Consider the following 25,739-nt stretch of genomic DNA (forward strand, 5'->3'; position numbering starts at 1 on the left):
TTACTTACAATAAGATATTATTCAGCCACAAAAAGAAGGAAATTCTGCCATTTGCAACAACATGAATGAACCTGGAGGGCATTATGCTAAGTGAAATAAGACAGACACAGAAAGACAAATACCGCTTGATCTCATATGTGGAATCTAAAAAAGAGTCAAACTCGTAGAAGCAGAGAGTAGAATGGTGGTTGCCAGGCGCTGGGGTTGAGGAAAATGGGGAGATAATGATCAAAGGGTACAAAGTTTCAGTTATAAAATGAGTAAGTTCTGTGGATCTAATGTACAGTATAGTGACTATAATTAGTAACACTGTACTGTATATTGAAATTACCTAAGAGAGTAGATTTTAAGTGTCCTCACCACAAACACACAAAAACTGGTAACTATGTAAGGGAATGGATGTATTAACTTGATTGTGGCAGTCATTTCACAATGTACCCATATATCAGATCATGCACACCTAAATACATGATTTCTGTCAATCACACTGCAATAAAACTGGGAAAAATAAAACATTACATTTGAAAAAATGTAACTAGAGGGGTAGGATATAAAACACTAAGAAAAATAAATATTTGGGATCTCTATTTTCAGAAAATTGATGGACAAAGAGATAAAGTATGCATATAACATCTACTTCTGACTAGTTGGCTTGTCTACCCTACAGCAATAAATACTGAAGGCTTTTTTTTTTTTTTTTAACTGAAGCCATTAAATAAAATTCTTAGTATAATGCCAATAGATACTGAGTAGGTATGGTGACATGAGCCATTACTCTGTGCTCTTTAAAACTTGATTTCCATTCAATTCTGTGCTAGGTGCTAAGAAATAAAATAGTTGATTTTTCATTCAACCAATATGTGATTTGAGCACTTTCTATGCAACAGGCTCTAGAGTAGGCAGTAGAGATAAAAGATTGGCTGAAAGAGATATCAGACATGGCTTGACCTTACTAGTCCAATGGGGAAGATAAACACTGATTGATATGGTTTGGATTTGTGTCCCCTGCCAAACCTCAGGTTGAATTGTGATCCCCAGTGTTGGAGGAGGGCCCTGGTGGGAGGTGACTGCATCATGGTGGTGGATTTCCCCTTGTTGTTCTTGTCACAGTGAGTGAATTCTCACGAGATCTGGTTGTTTAAAAGTGTGTAGCACCTCCCCCTTCACTATCTTCCTTCTCTGGCCATGTAAGACGTGCCTGCTTCGCCTTCACCTTCCACCATGACTGAACATTTCCCTAAGGCCTCCCCAGTCATGCTTCCTGTACAGCCGGTGGACCAGTGAGCCAATTAAACCTCTTTTCTTTATAAATTACCCAGTTTCAGGTATTTCTTTAGAGAAGTGAGAGAACATACTAACACACTGATCAAATAATCACACATATAAACATAAGATCACAAATCTGATCAAAGAGAGGACAAGGAGAAATTCTTAGTACTATAAGGCCAGCCTACAGAGGGACAGGACACATTGGAGAAGGCTTCCTGAGGACATCAGGACTAAGCCAAGGATGCATGGAAGTTCATGAGATAAGGAGGGGAGGGGAGAGAATGCCAAGCAGAGCAACAGCAGGTGCAAGGCCCTTGCGGTAGAAGGGGCATAGACTAAACCATGGCCATGTGGCTGAGCGGGAGAGTGAGGAGCAAGATGAGGGTGGAGAGAGAGGTAGCAGCTAGAACACTCAATTTTTACAGGACACGTGAAGGATCCTGGCTTAGCTTAAGTGTAACAACAACAGAAAAAACCATTGACTGAAGTGAGAATGACAAAATCAATTTATGTTTTTAAACGATCACTCAAGCTATTCTGTGAGATTAGAAGGGAAGTAAGGGTGAAAGTGATGATGCTAAGGTAGGAGGTAAATGCTGCCCTAAAAAACATTCAGTCACATTCCAGCCATAAGAAACACATATGAACAATGAAAAGCATCATAAAACAGAGGTATAAACAGTAAGAGCTCTAACTCATAGGAAAGTGGAAAGAACAATGATTACGGATGAGAAGATTTGAATTCTAATCCCCTATTCAACACCAATCATCAGCTGAATGGAGGCAGGACAGATGTTGGGCCACTAGCTGGTTGTCCCTTTTGCTTAACATTTCTATGCCATGGTTCGTTGTTGTTGTTTTTTAATCCCTTGAACTAGATAAAAACAAGTTCATAATGAGATTTTAAAATCTTCAATGTCCTCCTATGCTAGGGGGATGTAAAGTGAGGGACATACTATTCTGGGAAATACAACCACAGTGTGTGCTTAGAGTTCAGCTCAGCTGTTAAAAGTGTAAGAGACCCTAAGGTCAGAGAAACACATCCAGTTACAGGTCCAGAAAAACCTTCCCGTCATTTATTTAGTTTTTGAGACAGGATCTTGCTCTGTCACCCAGGCTGGAGTGCACTGGCACAACCATGACTTACTGAAGCCTCAACCTCCCAGGCTCAAGTGATCCTCCAGCATCCGCCTCTCAAGCAGCTGGGACTACAGGCATGCACCACCACATCCAGCTCATTTTTGTATTTTTCAGAGATGAGGTTTTGCTATGTTGCCCAGGCTAGTGAAGTCCTGGGCTCAAGCAGTCCTCCTGCCTTAGCCTCCAAAAGTGCTGGGATTACAGGTATGAGGCACTGTGTTTGGCCACCCATCCCATCATTTAATGAACCTTATATAGCAGGCAATACTCTAAATGCTTTACAAATACGAACTCATTTAATCCTTACTCCGGTCCTCTGTGAGAGGTGTGGTAATTATCTGCATTTTATATTGTAGGAAAATGAGAGGCAGAGAATATAACCACTCTAGGTCACCATCTATTAAGTTATGCAGCAGAGACCAGAGTTCATGCTTTCAGCCATCAACCTCTTTGCTAAAGTGACCACCCCTACCCTATCCCCTGAGGGAAAGCTTGCCTTAATTTATACATAGTGCCAGAGACCATTTTTCTACTCTACAACCTGAGTTGCAACCAGAGTGATTTTTCCTAAAATACAAATTTGGTCATTTTCTTTTATGAGTCTAACAGCCTGCTCTATGGGCTGGCTCCTGTCTGTGAGCCTCTAGTTTGCAGTCTCTGATAATCTCTCCCCACATTCTAGACCTTACTCAATTCCCACCCACACCAAACTACCAAACTTGCAGCTCATCACAAACCACTAACCATCACCACCTCCTTTACATAACTTCCACCTGGCTTTCAGTATGCAGCTTAAATATCATCTCCTTCCAGAAGCTTCCACTGCACCCTGAGCACCATCTGGACAGTGACCTTGAGGGCTAGGGTGAGATTCCAGTCTGGCAAGGCAGACGGAGAAGCCTCTATTTACCAGCTTGGGGGTACTAGTGAGATGTAATTCCTCTGCACCTAGTAGTGCTATGAAAGCTGCATGGCAAGAAAGAAGCACTAGAATTTAAAAGGCTCATGTAGGACTGCAAGACGTGTTTCAAAGCACAATAGGAGGCCAGAGAGGGCTACATGTGTTTGAAATGTGACCAAAATATTACAGATAATAAAAATCTATTTTCAAAGGTGGAATGATCAAACAGGTTTTGCTGTGCCCTTATTTTATTTTTTTTCTGAGACAGAGTCTGTCACCCAGTCTGGAGTGCAGTGGTGCGATCTTGGCTCACTGCAGCCTCTGCCTCCCAGGCCCAAGTGATTATCCCGCTTCAGCCTCTCAAGTAGCTGGTACTAAGGCATATGCCACCATGCCAGGCTAATTTTTTACTTTTAGTAGAGACAGGGTTTCACCATGTTGGCCAAGCTGGTCTCAAACTCCTGGCTTCAAGTCATCCACCCACCTCAGCCTCCCAAAGTGCTGAGATCACAGGGGTGAGCTACCAGGCCCAGACTGTACACTTATTTTAAGAAGGATATGAGGATTCTCCCTTCTTTCCTACCTGGTTCTTCTCAAAATGATGCCATCAACTGCTGTAAGGTAAGCAAGATAGTTTGATGCATAAAGTCAGACCTGGGAACATGAAGGAATGAATGTCTCCTCAGTGTCACACGAGCAGTGAGGGGCCTTCATCAAGGTTAGGAGTCTAAGCCGGAGATAAGGTAGCCTGGGCAATGCAACTATGAATCTAAGAGATTGGCCTGGGGAATCACAAATGGTATGAACATGGTGCTTTTAAAGCATCTGAAACCTGCGATTTCACTGCAAATACACATGTATTGCTTCACTGCTTAGAATCTTTGGTTACTCCCTACCGCCCTTAAAATGCCATTTTTTTTCTTTTAGATGCTGACATGTCTTACAGACACTGAATGATCTAGTTACTATTCCTCTTCAGCACATCTCTTGCTTCTTTGAGTGGTCCTGAACGTCTCTCATTTCCTCTCTTCTAACTCTCAGTGACCTCTGGAACTATGACCATCATGTTTTTCTTCTGCCTGAAACACTGATCCCTATCTCTGCTTGGAAAACTATCCTTCAGTTTTTGGTGGAAGTGTGACCTATTCCATCAAGCCTGCTTGGATCACCTCAGCCCCTGTGCATCCCATTTTCTGTACCAGTATGCATCAGCCCTGCTCACAGAGACTTCCGTGTGTCTCATTCACTCTGGTATTCCCAATGAGTGCCTCGTACAGAATAGATGTTCGCTACTTATTTAAATATACAAAGAAAGAAAAGGACAGAATGGTTTTTATTTTTTCAAAGCAATACAGTAGCTTGGCAAATAGGGATTTTATATAAGACACTTCACATTGGTAAAACAAACAGAATATCATAACCCTAACCTACTCCAGGATTGGGGATGACTTGATCTTGCTTTATTTACCCAGGACTATGTCCTCTCAGCTCCCTGAGGCCAAGTGTGCCAAGCAAATAAGGAGCCTGCATCTAGGACCCTGGGAATCTGAGAGGGGCTCCAAGGAAAGCAAAGAGACATTGCCATCTCTGGCTGTACTTGACTGCTGAGCCTCATGGTCCTACATAACCAATATGAAACTCACTCTCCCTCTCTCTCTCAATCCAATCTCTTCTGAGCTAGGGCACATCCATCCCTCATACTGTTGGCAAGGGAGGAACATCTCCTCAGTTTGGTATTCACTCTGAGTATAAGATTTTGTGTTTATATGGTAAATAAACAAGTTTTAAGCATTTACATTATTTAACAGTCCAAGGACAATTTTAGTTATTTAAAATGCTGGGTATTTACTTACACATTTTCAAATGAGTTAAAACAAACATATTCTATCTACCATATGTCTTAACACAGAAAGGCCACAGGCTTTAGATCAAGACAAATCTGGGTTCTGAAATTTACTACTATGTGACCTTGGGGAACTTACTTAACTTCTCTCAACTCCATTTCCTTATTTGAAGAAGAAGATAAAGGACAGGGCAAAATGGTGGTATGAACAGTAGGATTGCTTCATGTAATGATACATGTCTTGGAGCCTCCTTTCCTATGTGCCAGGCTCCATGCTGGGCACTAGGGATACAGCAGAGAATGAAAATGTCATGGTTCCCAAGCTCTTGAACCAACAATCTAGAATATGATCAGGTAATTACAAGTGTGATGAGTGTTAGAAAAACAAAGTGCATATTACATGAGTGGATAACATGTATTAAATGTGCAGCTAACCATGGGGTATGGGGGGCACACAGGAAGGGGTATGGCCATGAAGGGATAGCAAGAAGGAGTTCTCTGTCATGATGAAACTGCTCTGAATCCTGGTTGCAGCAGTGATGATATGTATCTATGCATATGTTAAAATTCACAAAACTGTATACCAAAAGGAAAAAGTTAATTGTACTGTATATTTTAAAAATAATAAAACATATAGCACTGTGTTTAGCATATAGGAGTAGCAAAAACACTAGAAGTAATGGTAATTACTTATATTATTAAATAGCCTGGGGGGACACTGAGCAGGTGGAGAGACCAGGCTGCACATCTGAGCTCCTAACTTCCAATTCTGTCAAATGGGGCACTCATCTCACTCTACTGTGTAACTCCTGTTGCTTCTGTTCACCTTTCTTATTTCCCCTAAAGGAAGACTTAGTTCAAAGGACATCTGATATGGTTTGACTGTGTCTCCACCCAAATCTCATCTTGAACTGTAGATCTCATAATCCCCACATGTCATGGGAGGGACCCTGTTGGAGGTAATTGAATCATGGGGGAGGTCACCTCCATGCTGTTCTTGTGATAGTGAGTTCTCACGAGATCTCATGGTTTTATAAGGGGCTTTCCCTCCCCTTTGCTCTGCACTTCTCCTTTCTGCCACCATGTGAAGAAGGATGTGTTTGCTTCCCCTTCCACCATGATTGTAAGTTTCCTGAGGCCTCCCCAGCCATGCTGAACTGTGAGTAAATTAAACCTCTTTCCTTTATAAATTACCCAATCTCTGGTATGTCTTTATTAGCAGCATGAGAATAAACTAATACAAATCTATCAAGCACCTATGTTTAATCCCCCTAACATCACAATAAAATGGGTGTCACTCCATTTTGCCAACAGTGAAACTGGGGTACAGATAGTTTCAGTAACTCTACTGGTATGTGGCAGAGATAGGATTTGAACCTAGTTCTTCAGACTCCAAGTTAAGGGATCTTTCCATCTTCCCAGTGGCACACAACTTTGTGTAATTAATCTCCTTGGCTTCTGTTACTCTGTGGTCTTTGCACTTCAGTGTTGCTTGCATTATTTTAATTTGGTTATTGCTTACTAGTAATTGCATACGTGTCTGATTGCTAAAATGTTTCGGCAATGGCTCTGCATTACTCTTCTGGAAACTTCAGAAAATGTTGATAGGGCACCAGCACAGGATGCAAATCAGACCCTTCATAATTAGAGTAACCTAGCTCTTGACATAATACGCTTTAAAATTACTCATACTCATTTTAACAAATGTTTAACCTTATTTTTGCTCCAGATAAACATGAGTTAAACGTGTACTCCACTTGAAGAAAAACAGTATCAAGCCCCTTCCTGACTTAACCATATAATTCAATTTGGCAGAAATCACTTCTGACTCACAAAACAATAACTTTGAGGCAGTTTTCCTCAAAATTGCACTCTAAATTATTTCATTTACAAAGAATCAGTCTTACACGCAATTTATAACACACATATGCCTACCTACCTCTGTTCAGGAATACATCTGCAGCCTGATGAAGGAAGATTCCAGAAGGTGAATAATTGAGAGCTTAAAAATTCTGTTTCTCTTTTAGGCTTTCTCTACAGTAGGCTCACTATTACATTCTCTTCTTGCAAAGGAAACTGCTTTTAAATGATTTTATTTTTCTTTTCCCATTTTTCAAAAAATCTAGTATGCCAGAACTTAATGAGTTCTAACTGGAAAAGACTCCTTGGGCCTTTCAACAAATATAAGATTGTTCCAAACAGAAATCTATCTATTAAACAAGGAGCTGAAGTCATTTCAGAAACAAGCAGGTGGTGTCCATTCAGCTTCAGGTATACTGATTGCAGGGCCAACAAAGGATGTCAAGAATGACCAGCTTAAATTTTAGCCCTACTCAAACAAGAGCCACATCACACGCACCTGAACTCCGGGGAATCCATAGACTAAAACAGCCAGCGTTAGCCATCTGGGTGGTTGTGAGGTACCCACCCCCTCTTATGGAGTGCCAGCTAAGAAGGAGAGGTTCTATACATAACCTCAGACGTTTCCTGTGGAGACCAACAGAAATACCCAGATGTAGGGGAGGAAATACACAAAGTCAAAGAGTGGGGTTTGAGGTATTTGTTCCAGCTTAAGGAAACCACGGTTTTGCCTTCCTTTACTCACTGCACAGAGCTCTAGAGGTTTGCAAACCTCTTCATCCCTCTTCCCCTGAGACTAGTGCTCTCCACACGAAGCACATGACTGTGAGGGGGAATTGAAAAACAGTCGGTTGGCGTGTAAGAGACACGTTAGAAATGCTTTCCTAGTTTTCATTCGGGATGACACTGGCGCCCTCGCGTGGCAGGTAAGTCAATCCTCCGCGTGCATGGGATGCTGGTGCTCTTCCATGCCTGTTAGTTTTGGTACATGGCAACCCATTGCAGGGGACCTGTGCCCCTAAGTGGTGATTATAATACTAAATTTTAAACTAAAATTATTCCTCACATAGTAGACAACAGGTTAAAAAAATGTCTGCAAAGAAACTACAGATAGAAAACATGAGCAAACAAGAACATGTCAGAGCTGGCACTTGATATTCCCAGGAATGACAATCCAGTCATATCTGACAATCATCATCATCATATCTAGCCAAAACACTCTGAAACCCTCAAGGGGACAGTTGAAATATGGAATTATACTCGCTATTGTTAATGATGAATTTTGCCTTGATATATTAGTTAATGATAGCATGAAGTCTTTGCTCTCAGCAAGACAGTAAATGAGTTACTGTATGAAAAACACTTAAATCAATGCCTGGCATACAATTAACACTGTATCACTGTTCGCTGTTATTTTAAAACATTGCCTTTTTACCTTTATTGCCCTTCAATTATTAAAACATTTAAAAAATGTTTAATGTATCTTTATAATTTTAAAATAATTATATACTTTATGGATATACAGTAGTAGGTTATATATCAATAAATGATCAATAAATGAACACACACTTTGGGGTGCATTTCTTTTTTTTAAGAGACAAGGTCTTGCTCTGTCACCCAAGCTGGAGTTTAGTGGCATGATAATAGTTCACTGTAGCCTCAATCTCCTGTTTTCAAGCTATCCTCCCACCTCAGCATCCTGAGTAGCTAGGATGATGGGTGCACCACCACACTAGGCTAATTTATTTTTTATTTTTATTTGTGTAGAGATGAGGTCTCCCTATTTTGCCCAGGCTAGTCTTGAACTCCTGGCCTCAAGCTGTCCTCCCGCCTTGGCCCCAAGAAGCTAGGACTACAGGCATGTGCCACCACATCTGGCTAATTTTTAAATCTTTTGTAGAGAGGGTCTTGCTATGTTGCCTAGGCTGGGTCTCAAACTCCTGGCTTCAAGCGACCCTCCTGCCTTGATCTCCCAACGCTTTGAAATTACAGGCATGAGTCACCACACCCTGCCAAAAAAATTGTTTTTAACTTATGATTTGGAGACTGTTAATTTAGAAATAGTTGTCTGAAGGGAAAAAGTGGTATCCTCCTAGTAACATTCACAAGTCCTTGGCTTATTTAATATTATTCTTCCCTTTGCTACCCTAACTATTCAGGTGTTTACACAACCGGTGGAGGGGCCATATCAACAGTACGAAAGGCCTATCACAGATGTAGAAATCCCACTTTGAGTGACATCTCATGGTTGATTTTTACAAAATGTCCTATATGAGTACAGAATGCACTTTCCAACCCTTCTCTCCCACTGCCAAAGAAAAGGGACTGATCACTTCCCCTTGGGGAAACAGAGTTGCCATATTCTTCTGTTTCCCCACTATATATGTGATTATATGGTTTGATTTCCATAAAGTTTCTGGCCAGTTTTCCAGGAATCACAGTGAAGATGATAATGCACAGTCCAGAGTACCTGCTATAGGCATTCCATCCACAGGGCTTTCAATGTCCAGTTTTTCATTTGATCCTCACAGTACCACAGTGAAAGGGAGAAGAATAAGCCAATGAGGAGGTAGAGATGAGAGAACATTTGAGTGACTTCATGAAAGCCCTTCCTAGGGCCCATGTTCTATTGCTGTCCACATGGAGCCATGACCCTACAGTGTAGTTCACTTTTTACCATACCTCTTTTTTTGACTAAATTGTTCAGATACTCTGCTCTGCAGTGGAGGAAAAAAGTCCCTTAATTTCATATACCTTAATGAATATGCTGCTTCCTTCTCAGAATATGACAATATGAAATGCAGGTTTCTTTGGCTGAATTCCTCCAACATAATGAGACAGTAAGGTGCAGGATAGGTTTAGTAAGTTTGGCTTTTGTTTTTAAATGGCAGTTTAGACCTGTCTTAAAATATTAATTTATAAAAGAAAGTACAAAGTTTGTAACAGTTTTTGATAGACTGCATTGTGACTTATTCTAGAATCAACTTGGGAATATTCTTAAACTATTAGTTATACATCAACAACTTCTCCCTAAATTAGTTTATGGAAAAAACGTAAGTACTGTGAAATAATACTGAAGTGCAGTTGCCAATCCACTATTAGAAACAACAACAATAGATAATATTTATTGAGCACTTACCCCATGCACTATTCTAAGCACTTTTCATATTTTAACTCACTTTGCTCTAATAAGCCTATGAAATAGCACCTATTATCAACAATTTACAGATGGGAAAATTGAGGTATGGAGAAGCCAACTGACTTGCACATGATAACACATCTAGTAAGGGGCAGAGACAGGATTCAAACTCAGGTATTCATGCTTATCCAATCAGAAGGCTTTTTTTTTCTTCCCATGGTTTATGCAAATGATGGTCTTTCTATAATTTAGCAAGAAAATGGACTATGAAGAGAAGATGATCATTTCATTTTAGCTCTGTTTTTCACCTTAGTAAGAGCTATTACAGTTTCTGAGTTGACAGGGGACACTGCTAACTAACTCCCATATCAAAAGAGAAACCATAATGGAAATGAAAAAATATTTAGCATCAAATTTTATTGAAATTATACATATCAACATTAGGAGTTATTCTTCCTTGATGTCTGACTTTCCCCAAGAGATTTTCCTGCTCTATGTCTCAACTGCTAATGGATACAGAGGCAGCATGGTGTAAGTCTAGATGCTGAGGCCAGACTGCCTGGGTTCAATCAACATGTACACTTTCTAGCTCCGTGCCTCAGCTTCCTCATCAGTCAAAAAAAAGCAATAATAATACATATTTAGGCACATATTACAGTTTGGGCACTCCTAATCCAAAAGTCTGGAAAATGCTCTGAAATCCAAAACTTTTGAGCACGGATATGACATCACAAGTGGAGAATTCTACACCTGATCTCCGTGAGTCATGGTAGAAGCACAGGCACACTACATCTCGTTTATTTAGCAACCCCAAGGAAAAGAAAACTACCTTCAGGTTATGTGTATAAGGTGCATACAAAATACGAATGAATTTTGTGTTTAAACTTGGGTCTCATTCCCAAGATATCTCATTATGTATATGTAAATAGTCCAAAATCTGAAAAAATCTGAAATCCAAAACACTTCTGGTTTCAGGCATTTTGGATAAGGGATACTCAGCCTATATGAGGTTAAATGAATTAATACTGGCAAGGCACTAAAATCAGTGTCTGGTACATGAGTCCTGAGTATTATTTATTTATTTATTTTTAAGAAGAAATGAAAGAAGAAAATAAAGTTTATTGCCCCTGACAATGTTTTTCCCACTTAAAGCTGTGGGAAGTCAGATTATAAGTGAAGCAAGAAGAAATTTCCATCTCAACATAATTTATTTTCCTTGCACCTTACATTTTGCCACAGTGGGAAACTATAGTAAAACCATGTTGTGTTCTCAGCTACTATGTACATCTTGGTCAAACCTGGTCTTCAGAGTCATCCAACACCCACCAAGAAGGGATCTTTAAAGGGACTCCAGCTGACATCAGTCTCCTCAATTCCTAGGTATAAAATAATCCATCTTAATCACTGGCAAGAGTTCTATGTCCCTAGAACTAAAAGAGTTTTGAAAGAAACCACTGCATTACTGACAAAACAAACAAACAAACAAAACTGGCCAGGTGCAGTGGTTCATGCCTATAATCCCAGCACTTTGGGAGGCCGTGGTGGGCGGATCACAAGGTCAGGAGATCCAGACCATCCTGGCTAACACGGTGAAACCCCGTCTCTACTAAAAATACAAAAACTTAGCCAGGCGTGGTGGTGGGCGCCTATAGTCCCAGCTACTCGGGAGGCTGAGGCAGGAGAATGGCATGAACCCAGGAGGCGGAGCTTGCAGTGAGCCAAGATCGCACCACTGCACTACAGCCTGGGCGACAGAGCGAGACCTTGCCTCAAAGAAAAAAAATTTAAAAATCTAAGAAGAAAAGAAAATTCTTATTTTCTTCATATGAGCAGAACAAGGAACAAAATGTTAGCATAATAAAATGAGATGACTAAAAGGCTGCTCCTATTACATTTTTATAGCTGACATCCTTGCAGGGAGCCAACTGCCCGATGAGGGCCAAACATTCCAAAGGGCCGCTGTTGTAGAACCAGAAGCAATCTTCATGTCACGTTTTGGGGGTGAAAGAGTACTTCTTACAACAACAGATAAAAAGAATGGCAAAACCTCAGTTCAGAAAGTTGAAATAGTCCCTTTCTCATGTTCCTTTTGCCTCTCCCTGCCCCATTTTTATTCTATTTGCCTGGAGTTCCCACAGTGCTGCCCCGTCCTCTGCTGAGAAAGATAATCAGCTTTCCTCTCCCCTGCTGATGGTCTTGGCTGAGATGCTGACACAGCCCTCTCCTGTTATTGTAATTAGACACTGAACTAGCAGATACTGAAACCACACACTTTGATGTGTTTTGGCTAAATTAAACAACACAAGGGTGCTCCTAAGGAAGTAGACTTAGAATGCATGTGTTCAGAAGTCTAGTCTCAAGTCAAAAACAATCTGTTCCAAATAGGGAGTCAGATGTCGGCAAAAAAATGCCCTGGTTATGGCCACAATACCCTAAATATTTCCCACCTACGCATCTTATGTAAGTACATGCACTTCTTATCTTAATGCTAGGTTATGACAAGCCGTTCACAGTGATCTCTTTCTCCTTCCACAGAGAAGTCACCTGGTACCGTCCTCCTCTTATCTCATTCCTGGAATGACTAAATATTTGGAAACTAAAAAGCAAAATCTCTTGGAAAAGCTGTGTTTTCACCTGAGGATGGCAATCAGTGTGATAAATAAAGACTCTTTATAACCTTCCAAGTCAAAGGAAAGAAAACCTAGCAATGGTGATTCATGTCCACAAATCTTGAGCTGGTTAATTTAAAAGCCTTCTGTGGGAATCAGGCGGCCGTTGGGAATAAGGTGTTCTCCTCAACAAGCTTACAGCAGCTTTCCTAAGAGACAGTGTCATGAAAGTGTCTTTTGGAAGTGCTAGAATTGTAGACATCCTTCTTTCCTGCCCACCCATCCTATATTCCCAAATCAGTACCCAGAGGTATAGGCATGTTAAGAGGCTTGCACATTGCCACAGAGTATCTATTTGCTCTCTGCCAGACTGTGGGCTTACAACTCTTCACATTAAGCTACCCCAAAATGATCCAGGCACAAGAAAAGTTCCACCTTCATTTGTCACTGAGAACATCCTTCTCTACTACACTACATACCCGCTTCATCAAATATCTCAAAATGTTGCTCTCTTATTTTTTTTGGGACAGAGTCTTGCTCTGCCACCCAGGCTGGAGTGCAGTGGCGTGATCTCGGCTCACTGCAAGCTCCGCCTCCCGGGTTCGCACCATTCTCCTGCCTCAGCCTCCCAAGAAGCTGGGAATACAGGTGCATGCTGCCAAGCCCAGCTAATTTTCTGTATTTCAGAAGAGACGGGGTTTCACCGTGTTGCCCAGGCTAGTCGCGAACTCCTGAGCTCAGGCAATCCGCCCGCCTTGGCTTCCCAAAGTGCTGGGATTACAGGCGTGATCCACTGCGCCCAGCCAAAACGTTGCTTTCTTAACCCCAAAGGAGAAATGCTTATTGTTTCTGTATTATAAGTTATATCACTAAACTCTTAATTAAAAAAAAACAAAAACAAAACAAAACCTAGATCTATTAGAGAGTGTTGGAGATGGAGACTAGAAAAATTCAACCACATTCGCTTGCATTTCTTCAGGCTAAAATACTACAGGGCAGAACACCTTAAAACATTTAAATTTGAGTGCCTTTTGTTTGTTGTTGTTGTTGTTTTACTTCTTTCAGACATTGCTTCTTTAGCTCCTGATCCAGATGGAACCTGAAATTAATTTGTATTTTTTTTCTTGTAAGTCAGGTGCCACTGTCAAGAGCTCAAACACGAGTCCGTTCCTGGATGGCCTAACGGAAACAGCTCCAGTCTGCAGCTCCCAGCATGATCGACGCAGAAGACTGTGATTTCTGCATTTCAAACTGAGGTACCTGCTTCATCTCATTAGGACTGGTTGGACAGTGGGTGCAGCCCACAGAGGGCGAGCAGAAGCAGGGCAGGGCATTACCTCACCCGGGAAGTGCAAGGGGTCAGGGAATTCCCTTTCCTAGCTAAGGGAAGCCATGACAGACTGTACCTGGAAAATCAGGACACTTCTGCCCAAATACCGCTCTTTTCCAATGGCCTTAACAAATGGCACACCAGGAGATTATATCCTGTGCCTGGCTCAGGGGTCCCACGCTCACGGAGTCTTGCTCACTGCTAGCACAGCAGTCTGAGATCCACTGGTGAGGCAGCAGCCTAGCAGGGGGAGGGGCGTCCACCATTGCTGAGGCTTGAGTAGGTAAACAAAGCAGCTGGGGAAGCTCAAACTGGGCAGAGCCCACCACAGCTCTGCAAGGCCTGCTGCCTCTGTAGACCCCACCTCTGGGGGCAGGGCATAGCTGAACAAAAGGCAGCAGAAACTTCTGCAGACTTAAACATCCCTGTCTGACAGCTCTGAAGAGAGCAGTGGTTCTCCCAGCACAGTGTTTGAGCTCTGAGAACGGACAGACTGCCTCCTCAAGTGGGTCCCTGACCCCCATGTAGCATAACTGGGAGACATCTCCCAGTAGGGGCCGACTGACACTTCATACAGGTGGGTGCCCCTCTGGGACTAAGCTTCCAGAGGAAGGACCAGGCAGCAATATTTGCTGTTCTGCAGCCTCCGCTGGTGATACCCAGGCAAACAGGGTCTGGAGTGGAACTCCAGGAAACTCCAGCAGACCTGCAGCTGAGAGACCTGACTCTTAGAAGGAAAACTAACAAACAGAAAGGAATAGCATCAACATCAACAAAAAGGACATCCACACCAAAACCCCATCTGTAGGTCACTAGCATCAAAGGCCAAAGGTAGATAAAACCACAAAGATGGGCAGAAACCAGAGCAGAAAAGCTGAAAATTCTAAAAACCAGAGCTTCTCCTCAAAGGATCGCAGCTCCTCTCCAGCAACGGAACAAAGTTGGATGGAGAATGACTTTGACAAGCTGACAGAAGTAGGCTTCAGAAGGTTGGTAATAACAAACTTCTCTGAGATAAAAGAGGATGTTTGAACCCATCGCAAAGAAGCTAAAAACCTTGAGAAAAGATTAGATGAATGGCTAACGAGAATAAACAGTGTAGAGAAGACCCTAAATGACCTGATGGAGCTGAAAACTATGGCACAAGAACTACGTGACACATGCACAAGCTTCAGTAGCCAATTCGATCAACTGGAAGAAAGGGTATCAGTGACTGAAGATCAAATTAATGAAATAAAGCGAGAAGCAAAGTTTAGAGAAAACAAAGTAAAAAGAAATGAACAAAGCCTCCAAGAAATATGAGACTATGTGAAAAGACCAAATCTACATTTGATTGGTGTACCTGAAAGTGATGGGGAGAATGGAACCAAGTTGGAAAACACTCTGCAGGGTAAGATCCAGGAGAAGTTCCCCAGCCTAGCAAGGCAGGCCAACATTCAAATTCAGGAAACACAGAGAACACCACAAAGATACTCCTCGAGAAGAGCAACCCCAAGACACATAATTGTCAGATTCACCAAGGTTGAAATGAAGGAAAAAATGTTAAGGGCAGCCAGAAAGAAAGGTTACCCACAAAGGGAAGCCAATCAGACCAACAGCAGATCTCTCAGCAGAAACCCTACAAGTCAGCAGAGAATGAAGGCCAATATTCAACATTCTTAAATAAAAGAATTTTCAACCCAGAATTTCATATCCAGACAAACTAAGCTTCATAAGTGAAGGAGAAATAAAATCCTTTACAGACAAGCAAATGCTGAAAGATTTTGTTACCACCAGGCCTGCCTTACAAGAGCTCCTGAAGGAAGCACTAAACATGGAAAGGAACAACTGGTACCAGCCACTGCAAAAACATACCAAATTGTAAAGACCACTGATGCCAGGAAGAAACTGCATCAACTAATGGGCAAAATAACCAGCTAACATCATAATGACAGGATCAAATTCACACATAACAATATTAACTTTGAATGTGAATGGGCTAAATGCTCCAATTAAAAGACACAGACTGGCAAATTGGATAGAGTCAAGACCCATCAGTGTGCTGTATTCAGGAGACCCATCTCATGTGCAGAGACACACATAGACTCAAAATAAAGGGGTGGAGGAAGATCTACCAAGCAAATGCAAAGAAAAAAAAAAAAAAGCAGGGTTGCAATCCTAGTCTCTGATAAAACAGACTTTAAATCCACAAAGATCAAGAGAGACAAAGAAGGCCATTACATAATGGTAAAGGGATTAATTCAACAAGAAGAGCTAACTATCCTAAATATGTATGCACCCAATACAGGAGCACCCAGATTCATAAAGCAAGTCCTTATGGACCTACAAAGAGACTTAGACTCCCACACAATAATAATGGGAGACTTTAACACCCCACTGTCAATATTAGATCAATGAGACAGAAGGTTAACAAGGATATCCAGGATTCAAACTCAGCTCTGCACTAAGCGGACCTAACAGACATCTACAGAACTCTCCACCCCAAATCAACAGACCATAACGTTCTTCTCAGCACATCACACTTATTCCAAAATAGTTGGAAGTAAAGCACTCCTCAGCAAATGTAAAAGAACAGAAATCACAACAAACTGTCTCTCAGACCACAGTGCAAACAAATTAGAACTCAGGATTAAGAAACTCACTCAAAATCGCACAACTACATGGAAACTGAATAACCTGCTCCTGAATGACTATTGGGTAAATAACAAAATGAAGGCAGAAATAAAGATGTTCTTTGAAACCAATGAGAACAAAGACACTACATACCAGAATCTCCAGGACACATTTAAAGTGGTGTGTAGAGGGAAATTTATAGCGCTAAATGCCCACAAGAGAAAGCAGGAAAGATCTAAAATTGACATCCTAACATCACAATTAAAAGAACTAGAGAAGCAAGAGCAAACAAATTCAAAAGCTAGCAGAAGGCAAGAAATAACTAAGATCAGAACAAAACTGAAGGAGATAGAGACACAAAGAACTCTTCAAAAAATCAATGAATTCAGGAGCTGGTGTTTTGAAAAGATCAACAGAATTGTTAGACTGCTAGCAAGACTAATAGAGAAGAAAAGAGAGAAGAATCAAGTAGATGTAATAAAAAATGATAAACGGGATATCACCACCAATCCCATAGAAATACAAACTACTATTAGAGAATATTATAAACACCTCTACGCAAATAAACTAGAAAATCTAGAAGAAATGGATAAATTCCTGGACACGTACACCCTCCCAAGACTAAACCAGGAAGAAGTTGACTCTCTGAATAGACCAATAACAGGCTCTGAAATTGAGGAAATAATTAATAGCCTACCAACCAAAAACAGTCCAGGACCAGAGGGATTCACAGCTGAATTCTACCAGAGGTACAAAAAGGAGCTAGTACCATTCCTTCTGAAACTTCCAATCAATAGAAAAGGAGAGAACCCTCCCTAACTCATTCTATGAGGCCAGCATCATCCTGATACCAAAGCCCGGCAGAGACACAACAAAAAAAGAGCATTTTAGACCAATATCCCTGATGAACATCAATGGGAAAATCCTCAATAAAATACTGGCAAACCAAATCCAGCAGCTCATCAAAAAGCTTATCCATCACGGTCAAGTCGGCTTCATCTCTGGGATGCAAGGCTGGTTCAACATAAGCAATCAATAAATGTAATCCATCACATAAACAGAACCAATGACAAAAACCACATGATTACCTCAAAAGATGCAGATGAGGAAAATAGATTACCTCAAAAGATGCCTTTGACAAAATCCAACAACTCTTCATGCTAAAAACTCTCAATAAACTAGGTATTGATGGAACGTATCTCAAAATAATAAAAGCTATTTATGACAAACCCACGATCAATATCATACTGAATGAGCAAAAACTGGAAGCATTCCCTTTGAAAACTGGCACAAGACAGGCATGCCTTCTCTCACCACTCCTATTCAACGTAGTGTTGGAAGTTCTGGTGAGGGCAATCAGGCAAGAGAAAGAAATAAAGTGTATTCAATTAGGAAATGAGGAAGTCAAATTGTCCCTGTTTGCAGATGACATGATTGTATATTTAGAAAACCCCACCATCTCAGCCCAAAATCTCCTTAAGCTGATAAGCAACTTCAGCAAAGTCTCAGGATACAAAATCAATGTGCAAAAAACATAAGCATTCCTATATACCAATAACAGACAGAGAGCTAAATCATGAGTGAATTTCCATTCACAATTGCTACAAAGAGAATAAAATACCTAGGAATCCAACTTACAAAGGATGTGAAGGACCTCTTCAAGGAGAACTACAAACCACTGCTCAATGAAATAAAAGAGGACACAAATGGAAGAACATTCCATGCTCATGGATAGGAAGAATCAATATCGTGACAATGGCCATACTACCCAAAGTAATTTATAGATTCAATGCCATCCCCATCAAGCTTCCAATGACTTTCTTCACAGAACTGATAAAAACTACTTTAAAGTTCATATGGAACCAAAAAGGAGCCCACATTGCCAAGACAATCCTAAGCCAAAAGAACAAAGCTGGAGGCATCATGCTACCTGACTTCAAACTACACTACAAGGCTAGAGTAACTAAAACAGCATGGTATTGGTACCAAAAGAGAGAGAGAGACCAATGCAACAGAACAGAGGCCTCAGAAATAACACCACACACCTACAACCATCTGATCTTTGACAAACCTGACAAAAACAAGACATGGGGAAAGGATTCTCTATGTAATAAATGGTGCTGGGAAAACTGGCTAGCCATATGTAGAAAGCTGAAACTGGATCCCTTCTGTACACCTTATACAAAAATTAATTCAAGATGGATTAAAGACTTAAATGTTAGACCTAAAATCATAAAAAGCCTAGAAGAAAACCTAGGCAATACCATTCAGGACATAGGCATGGGCAAGGACTTCATGACTAAAACACCAAAAGCAATGGCAACAAAAGCCAAAATAGACAAATGGGATCTAATTAAACTGAAGAGCTTCTGCACAGCAAAAGAAACTACCATCAGAGTGAAAAGGCAACCAACAGAATGGGAGAACATTTTTGCAGTCTACCCATCTGACAAAGGGCTAATATCCAGAATCTACAAAGAAGCAAATTGACAAGAAAACAAAAAAAAATCAAAAAGTGGGCAAAAGATATGAACAGACACTTCTTAAAAGAAGACATTTATGCAGCCAACACACACATGAAAAAAATGCTCATCATCACTGATCATCAGAGAAATGCAAATCAAAACCACAATGAGATACCATCTCACACCAGTTAAGAGTGGCGATTAAAAAGTCAGGAAACAACAGGTGCTGGAGAGGATGTGGAGAAATAGGAACACTTTTACACTGTTGGTGGGAGTGTAAACTAGTTCAACCATTGTGGAAGAGAGTGTGGTGATTCCTCAAGGATCTAGAACTAGAAATACCATTTGAGCCACCCATCCCATTACTGGGTATATACCCAAAGGATTATAAATTATGCTGCTATAAAGACACATGCACACGTATGTTTATTGTGGCACTATTCACAATAGCAAAAACTTGGAACCAACCTGAATGTCCATCAGCGATAGACTGGATTAAGAAAATGTGGCACATATGCACCATGGAATACTATGCAGCCATAAAAAAGGATGAGTTCATGTCCTTTGTAGGGACAAGGATGAAGCTGGAAACTATCATTCTCAGCAAACTATCACAAGGCTAGAAAACCAAATACCACATGTTCTCACTCATAGGTGGGAATTGAACAATGAGAACACTTGGACAGAGGGTGGGGAACATCATACATCGGGGCCTGTCATGGGGTGGGGGGAGGGAGAGGGATAGCATTAGGAGAAATACCTAATGAAAATGATGAGTTAATGGGTGCAGCACACCAACATGGCACATGTATACCTATGTAACAAACCTGCACGTTGTGCACATGTACCCTAGAACTTAAAGTATAATTAAAAAAAAAAATAAAATAAAATACCAAATTACCACCAATTACATTACAATCAAAAAAAAAAAAAAAAAAAAAGGGAGCTCAAACACAGGAAATGACATTCCTTCAGTCAATGCCTCATGGAAGCCAAGAGAGGCAGAAAACAGTTACATTATTTTCTCTACCAAAAAAAAAAAAAAAAAAAAAGTTTTTAAGATTTGCTTTAAAATGGGAGGCTGAAAGATTATGTGTATAACAGGATAAAATAATTCTTTATGAATTGGCATTTGGGATGGCTAAGGGTTGCCTTAAAATCTTTACACCAATTCATAATAATCTGTAGTAGAAAAGGCCATCTCACTGGGTGCAGTAGCTCACGTCTGTACTCCCAACACTTCAGGAGCCTGAGGTGAGCAGATCACCTGAGGTCAGAAGTTCAAGACCAGCCTGGCCAACATAGCGAAACCCCGTCTCTACTAAAAATACAAAAATTAGCTGGGCATGGTGGTGCTTGCCTGTAATCCCAGCTACTCAGGAGGCTAAGGCAAGAGAAGAGCTTGAACCTGGGAGGCAAAGGTTGCAGTGAGCTGGGATTATGCCATCGCACTCCAGCCTGGGCGACAGAGTGAGACTTCATCTCAAAAAAAGAAAAGGTCATCTCGTTGCTACCCAGCTACCATATGGCCACTCAATATAATAAAGGTCATCAAATATAAAGTCACACTTCTATTGAAATCCTCTGTACATCACTGTTGTTTCTAACAAATAAGAAATCCCTATAATAATGTTTTCCATGGTAAATTTCATGTTACTTTATTAAAAATTTTAGGTTTTCTTTAATCTCCAAGGAAGGTGAGGTATATTATACATGAAATAAGTCTTTTGAAAACATATATTTTGACTTTACTAAATTTACAGGGGACAAAAGAGGTCAAGAAAGGAGGGAGAAATAAACCATATGTATTCCAGAGGGACTCCATGCCTCTTCAGTTTGCCAGCCTTCATGCCTGTCAACTCTGTTTGCAGATATTATTTATCCTGTTGTTCCATTTTTTGCTTATAACATTATATGTCCACTTTTCCCATCCTTATCTTTCTTATCACTGTGTGGCCCACGCCATAGATACCTTCCCTCTTCATAGTACCCCTCTCTTCTTGGAGCTTCTAGAACCCCACTGTGATCATGTTTCTATTACACACTTTTATACCTTCTGTGTCACCTAAGCCACTTCTATGGCTTCAACTATAATTTTCAATCTTGTAACTCCTTAAATCTAAGCCTCCCTAGGCTTGTGCATGAGCTCCAAACCCTTATTTCTAATTTCCTACAGAGCATTTTCACCTGGAAAGGTAGAATCAGAATCAGTACACTCAAAACTCAGGTCATCATCTCTGCCCATCCCCTTACCATCCAATGGTCCACTTTTCAATGACCAGCACCTAGTGGCTAAGCCTGGTATCTTCATCTTCCCCCTGTTCCAGGCAGTTGGTCATCTGATCACCTCAACTGTATATTTCACTTAATCTCTTCTGAGCCTGTCCCTTGCACTGATCAGTGCCTTATTTTAAGCTGTTATCATCTCTCACCCATATTTCTGCATGAGCCTCCTAACTAGCCTCCCAGCCTCTAGGTTTGGACTCCTGGCCTTCCCAAGTCAGCCTTCCCACTGCCATCACTGTCTTGAGTCATCTTGCCCTTGTCCAAAATAATTTGGTAAAAATCCCAGCTTATTATGGTATATGATGACCCTTGTGATGCCCGCTTACTCTTCCTGTCTTGCCAACCCTCCAAGAGACCACATATTTTCCAAAACACTGGAAGACATACGTCATGTGCTCTCATGCCAATCTGTCTTTGCCTATACATGTTCCTTCTACAAGAAACCCCCGTTTCTCTTGTTTGTTTGCTTCACTCCTATTCACTTTCCAAGATCCCAGGTCAAATGTCACTTTCTCAAAGAAGAGTTTCCTAACCTTACCCATCCCCTTCTCCTTGGTTGTTCCCCAAATCATCATGACCAATCTGAGTCAGATTTTCCTACAACCTGGGCTTTTCGTCTGTCTCTGAAAACTCACTCCATTGTAGTACCACTGCCAATGACTCTCCCCACTTGACTTAGCACTAGGAAGATGGGAACTATGTTGTGTTTTGTCTCCTTATCCCAAATCTCAGCATGCAGACTCAGGGTTCAATATGTTCACTGGGTGAAGGAACAAGAAGGGTGGGTACAATCCGCTTTGTCTCTGCAGATGTTTTCTTGCCGTAAGCCCTGTATGCTCACCATCCTTTCCTAAGTGCTACCATATTTGAGTTTTACCACTAAGGGGATGTCTTCTAGATGGGAAAAATCACTGGCCACTTTCAACTAGTGTGTCCAGGGTCCTCTGCTAGTAAATTACAGAAGTGGAAGCCAAAGTCTTGACAGTGACCTTCAATGTCCTTCCCGACTGGCTCACTCCACTCCTATGACTTTTCTGACAACATTTCCTGAAATCCAGGCTTTACAATATTTCTGCTCCAGCCACACAGACCTCCTTCCTAAACCTTGAGAACATAGGGCCGGCTCCCGCCTTGGGGTCTTTCAATTGTCCAGAATGATAAATGCTCTTCCTTCAAATAGCTGCAATTTCAGATCTTTGCCCAAATGTCACCTTCTCAGTGATGCCTTCTTTACCCCAGCCCCCTCAGACTTCCTATTTTCTGTGTTCCCCACTTCGTTTTGTATCTTCATAGTGTCTATCATCTGACACACTATATTTTGTCTCCCGCTACGAATGGAAGCTCCCTCTAAGTAGGGATTTTGTCTATTTCATTCCCTGCCAAATCTCCAGCATCCAGTTCTCAGTACACAGCAGTTGCTCAGTGATTTATCTTCCACACTAGGTAATGGTTTTCAAGTTTTTAAAAAGCAAAACAAAAGTAACAACAAAACAGACAACCCAATTTTTAAAATGGGCAAAGGACTTGAATAGACATTTCTCTGAAGAACGTATACAAAGGCCAATACACAATGAAAAAATGCTCAACATCACTAATCATCAGGGAAATGCAAACCAAAACTGCAGTGAAATACCACCTCACACCCATTAGAATGATTACAATTAAAAAAAAAAAAAAAACAGAAAACAAGTGCTGGTGAACACATGGAGAAATAGGAACCCTTCTCCATTGTTGGTAGGAATGTAAAATGGAGCAGCCACCGTGAAAAACTGTGGTAGTCCCTCAAAAAATTAAACAGAATTATCACATGATTCATCAAATCCTCATCTAGATATACAGCCAAAAGAATTGAAAGCAGGGACTCAAAGAGATATTTGTTCACCTATGTTCATGACAGCATTATTCAGAATAGCTGAAAGGTAAAAAATTCTGGTTCACATTACAACATGGGTAAAACCTTGAGAACATTATGCTAAGTGAAATAAGCCAGGTACAAAAGGACAAATGTTGTATGATTCTACTTATGTGAGGTACCTGCAGTGGTCAACTCACAAAGACAGGAAATAGACTGGTGGGCACCAAGGGAGGAAAGAATGGAGAGTTAAGTGTTTAATGAATACTGAGTTTCAGTTTGAGAACCTGAAAAAGTTCTGGAGATGATGATGGTGATGGATGTACAAACATGTGAATATACATAATGCCACTGAACTATATGCCTAAAATTGGTAAATTTTATGTTATGTACATTTTACCAATTAAAAATTTAACAATTTTAAAAAAGAAAAAGCAGCTCAACTTGTCTTAAACTCAGTAAGAAGCCTAATAGGTAAAGCAGATAGAAGTGAAGGGGGCCACGGTCGGAGCCGGAAATGGAGCACCAGGGTGTCTCCACTCTGCTGGCCCCTTGCTCTTGGAGGATGGACCCCACAAAGATTGGGAACCACCACAGGGGAGGGTTACAGCTCCATCCTAGAGTGCTTATGCACTGGTTTCACTGTTCTTAAGGACAAGAAGTTAAAAAGTCACCCCGGCTCCATTTCTAGAAGGAACTTAGTAAAAAGGAAAAATACTATCACCAACTGGCCTTGGGCCAAACGTCAACACTGACTGATTTTTATAGAGATCACTTTATGTCCCAGGGACAGGGGGAAAATATCAGCAGAAAGAGCAACACTAAGTCACTGGTGCCCATATTGAATGATCATGAATACCTTCCTTACACTTTCCGAGCCCTTTCCCATAATAACAATCCTCAAAACAATCCTGTCAAGCAGATATGAAAAGAATTATGTAATCTCCAATTCACAAGTGAAGAAACATAGAAAGTTCAGTCACAGAGAATAACCGAAGTGGGACTGACCTCAGGATAATCACTGACGCTTATTACAGATTTATTAAGACATTAAGACACTTGCTCAACATTTTTCATGGACTACTGCAGTTCACATTTCCAATCAGCCTCCTTCTACCATTTGGTAGTTACTGCTATTATTCCTTTTTATTTTATGTATTTATTTAATTTTTTTGAGACAGAGTCTCGCTCTGTTGCCCAGGGTGGAGTGCAGTGGTGCGATCTCGCCTCACTGCAAGCTCCACCTTCCGGGTTCACGCCATTCTCCCACCTCAGCCTCCTGAGTAGCTGGGACTACAGGCGCCCGCCAACACGCCCGGCTAGTTTTTTGTATTTTTAGTAGAGACGGGGTTTCACCGTGTTAGCCAGGATGGTCTCGATCTCCTGACCTCGTGATCTGCCCACCTTGTTCTCCCAAAGTGCTGGGATTACAGGCGTGAGCCACCGCGCCCGGCCTGTTACTCCTTTTTAGCGTAGACAAAACTGAGGCTCAAAGAATAACCATCCCAAAATTAAGTAGCTAAAGTGGTAGACTGCACAGTCACCTCACTCCAGGGCCTGTGCACTTAACCATCACCATTCTATACTGCCCATCTGGCTCTTCAGCTCTGGTTTGGAAAAGACCTTCCTTCAACCTAGAAAATATGTACAGTTGATAAATCCCCATAAATCAACTTTAAATTAAACTAGTACTAACAAAATAAATCAATACTTATTATTCCCTAAGCATAGATGTAATGAGACACTATTACTTTTTTTTTTTTTTTGAGACAAAGTCTCCCTCTGTCGCCCAGGCTGGAGTGCAGTGGCCCGATATTGGCTCACTGCAAGCTCCGCCTCCTGGGTTCACGCCATTCTTCCGCCTCAGCCTCCAGAGTAGCTGGGACTACAGGCGCCCGCCACCACACCTGGCTAATTTTTTGTAGTTTTAGTAGAGAAGGGGTTTCACCGTGTTAGCCAGGGTGGTCTCAATCTCCTGACCTCATGATCCGCCTGCCTCGGCCTCCCACAGTACTGGGATTACAGGCGTGAGCCACCACGCCCAGCTGCAATGAGATACTATTTCTAAAACTAAGAAAAGATTCCTAGATCTTTTAAAATCCTATGAAAATTTTTACAGAAAAATATCCTCAAGACAATCAGAATGAATAGTTATGTTTAGGTCAGTCCATTCTGTGTCTCCTGATTTTCCCAGGAAACATCTCTCTATAAAGCACATCATCTGCTGACAGAGTGTCGATGACTCCCCGTCCTTTGCTGAGAGCTTCTTCAGAGCTTTCTGAGGATATGTCTGCTTTATTCTCCAGAAACTGGAGACAGGAGAAATATTTTGTGGTTTTTCAACATTGTTCAGTCTGCAAGGCCACCCCAAGGGCTGCAAGAGTTTTGGGTCAATTGAAATAGATATTTATTTGGAAGAACATCAGCCACGG

General features: G+C 41.2%; 1 protein-coding gene and 1 long non-coding RNA gene across 5 annotated transcripts in view; one reads left to right on the top strand and one right to left on the bottom strand.

Annotated features, from left to right (window-relative positions):
* The window catches only part of PPM1H (protein phosphatase, Mg2+/Mn2+ dependent 1H), a 289,566-nt gene that overhangs the window by 160,504 nt on the left and 103,323 nt on the right, over window positions 1–25,739 (bottom strand). The gene's annotated exons all lie outside the window — the stretch shown is intronic.
* LOC102135540 (uncharacterized) overlaps window positions 6,215–25,739 on the top strand; it is a 29,277-nt gene continuing 9,752 nt past the window's right edge. For 2 of the 3 annotated variants that reach the window (XR_010579475.2, XR_001483461.4), the window contains exons 1-2: window positions 6,215–6,312; window positions 13,897–14,017. This is a non-coding gene — a long non-coding RNA (uncharacterized lncRNA). Of the gene's footprint in view, window positions 6,313–13,892; window positions 14,018–25,739 lie in introns of all 3 variants that reach the window. The other variant, XR_010579476.1, reaches the window with a different exon arrangement.

This window comes from Macaca fascicularis, chromosome 11 (assembly GCF_037993035.2).
Source record: "Macaca fascicularis isolate 582-1 chromosome 11, T2T-MFA8v1.1".
In the NCBI taxonomy this organism is placed as follows: domain Eukaryota; kingdom Metazoa; phylum Chordata; class Mammalia; order Primates; family Cercopithecidae; genus Macaca; species Macaca fascicularis.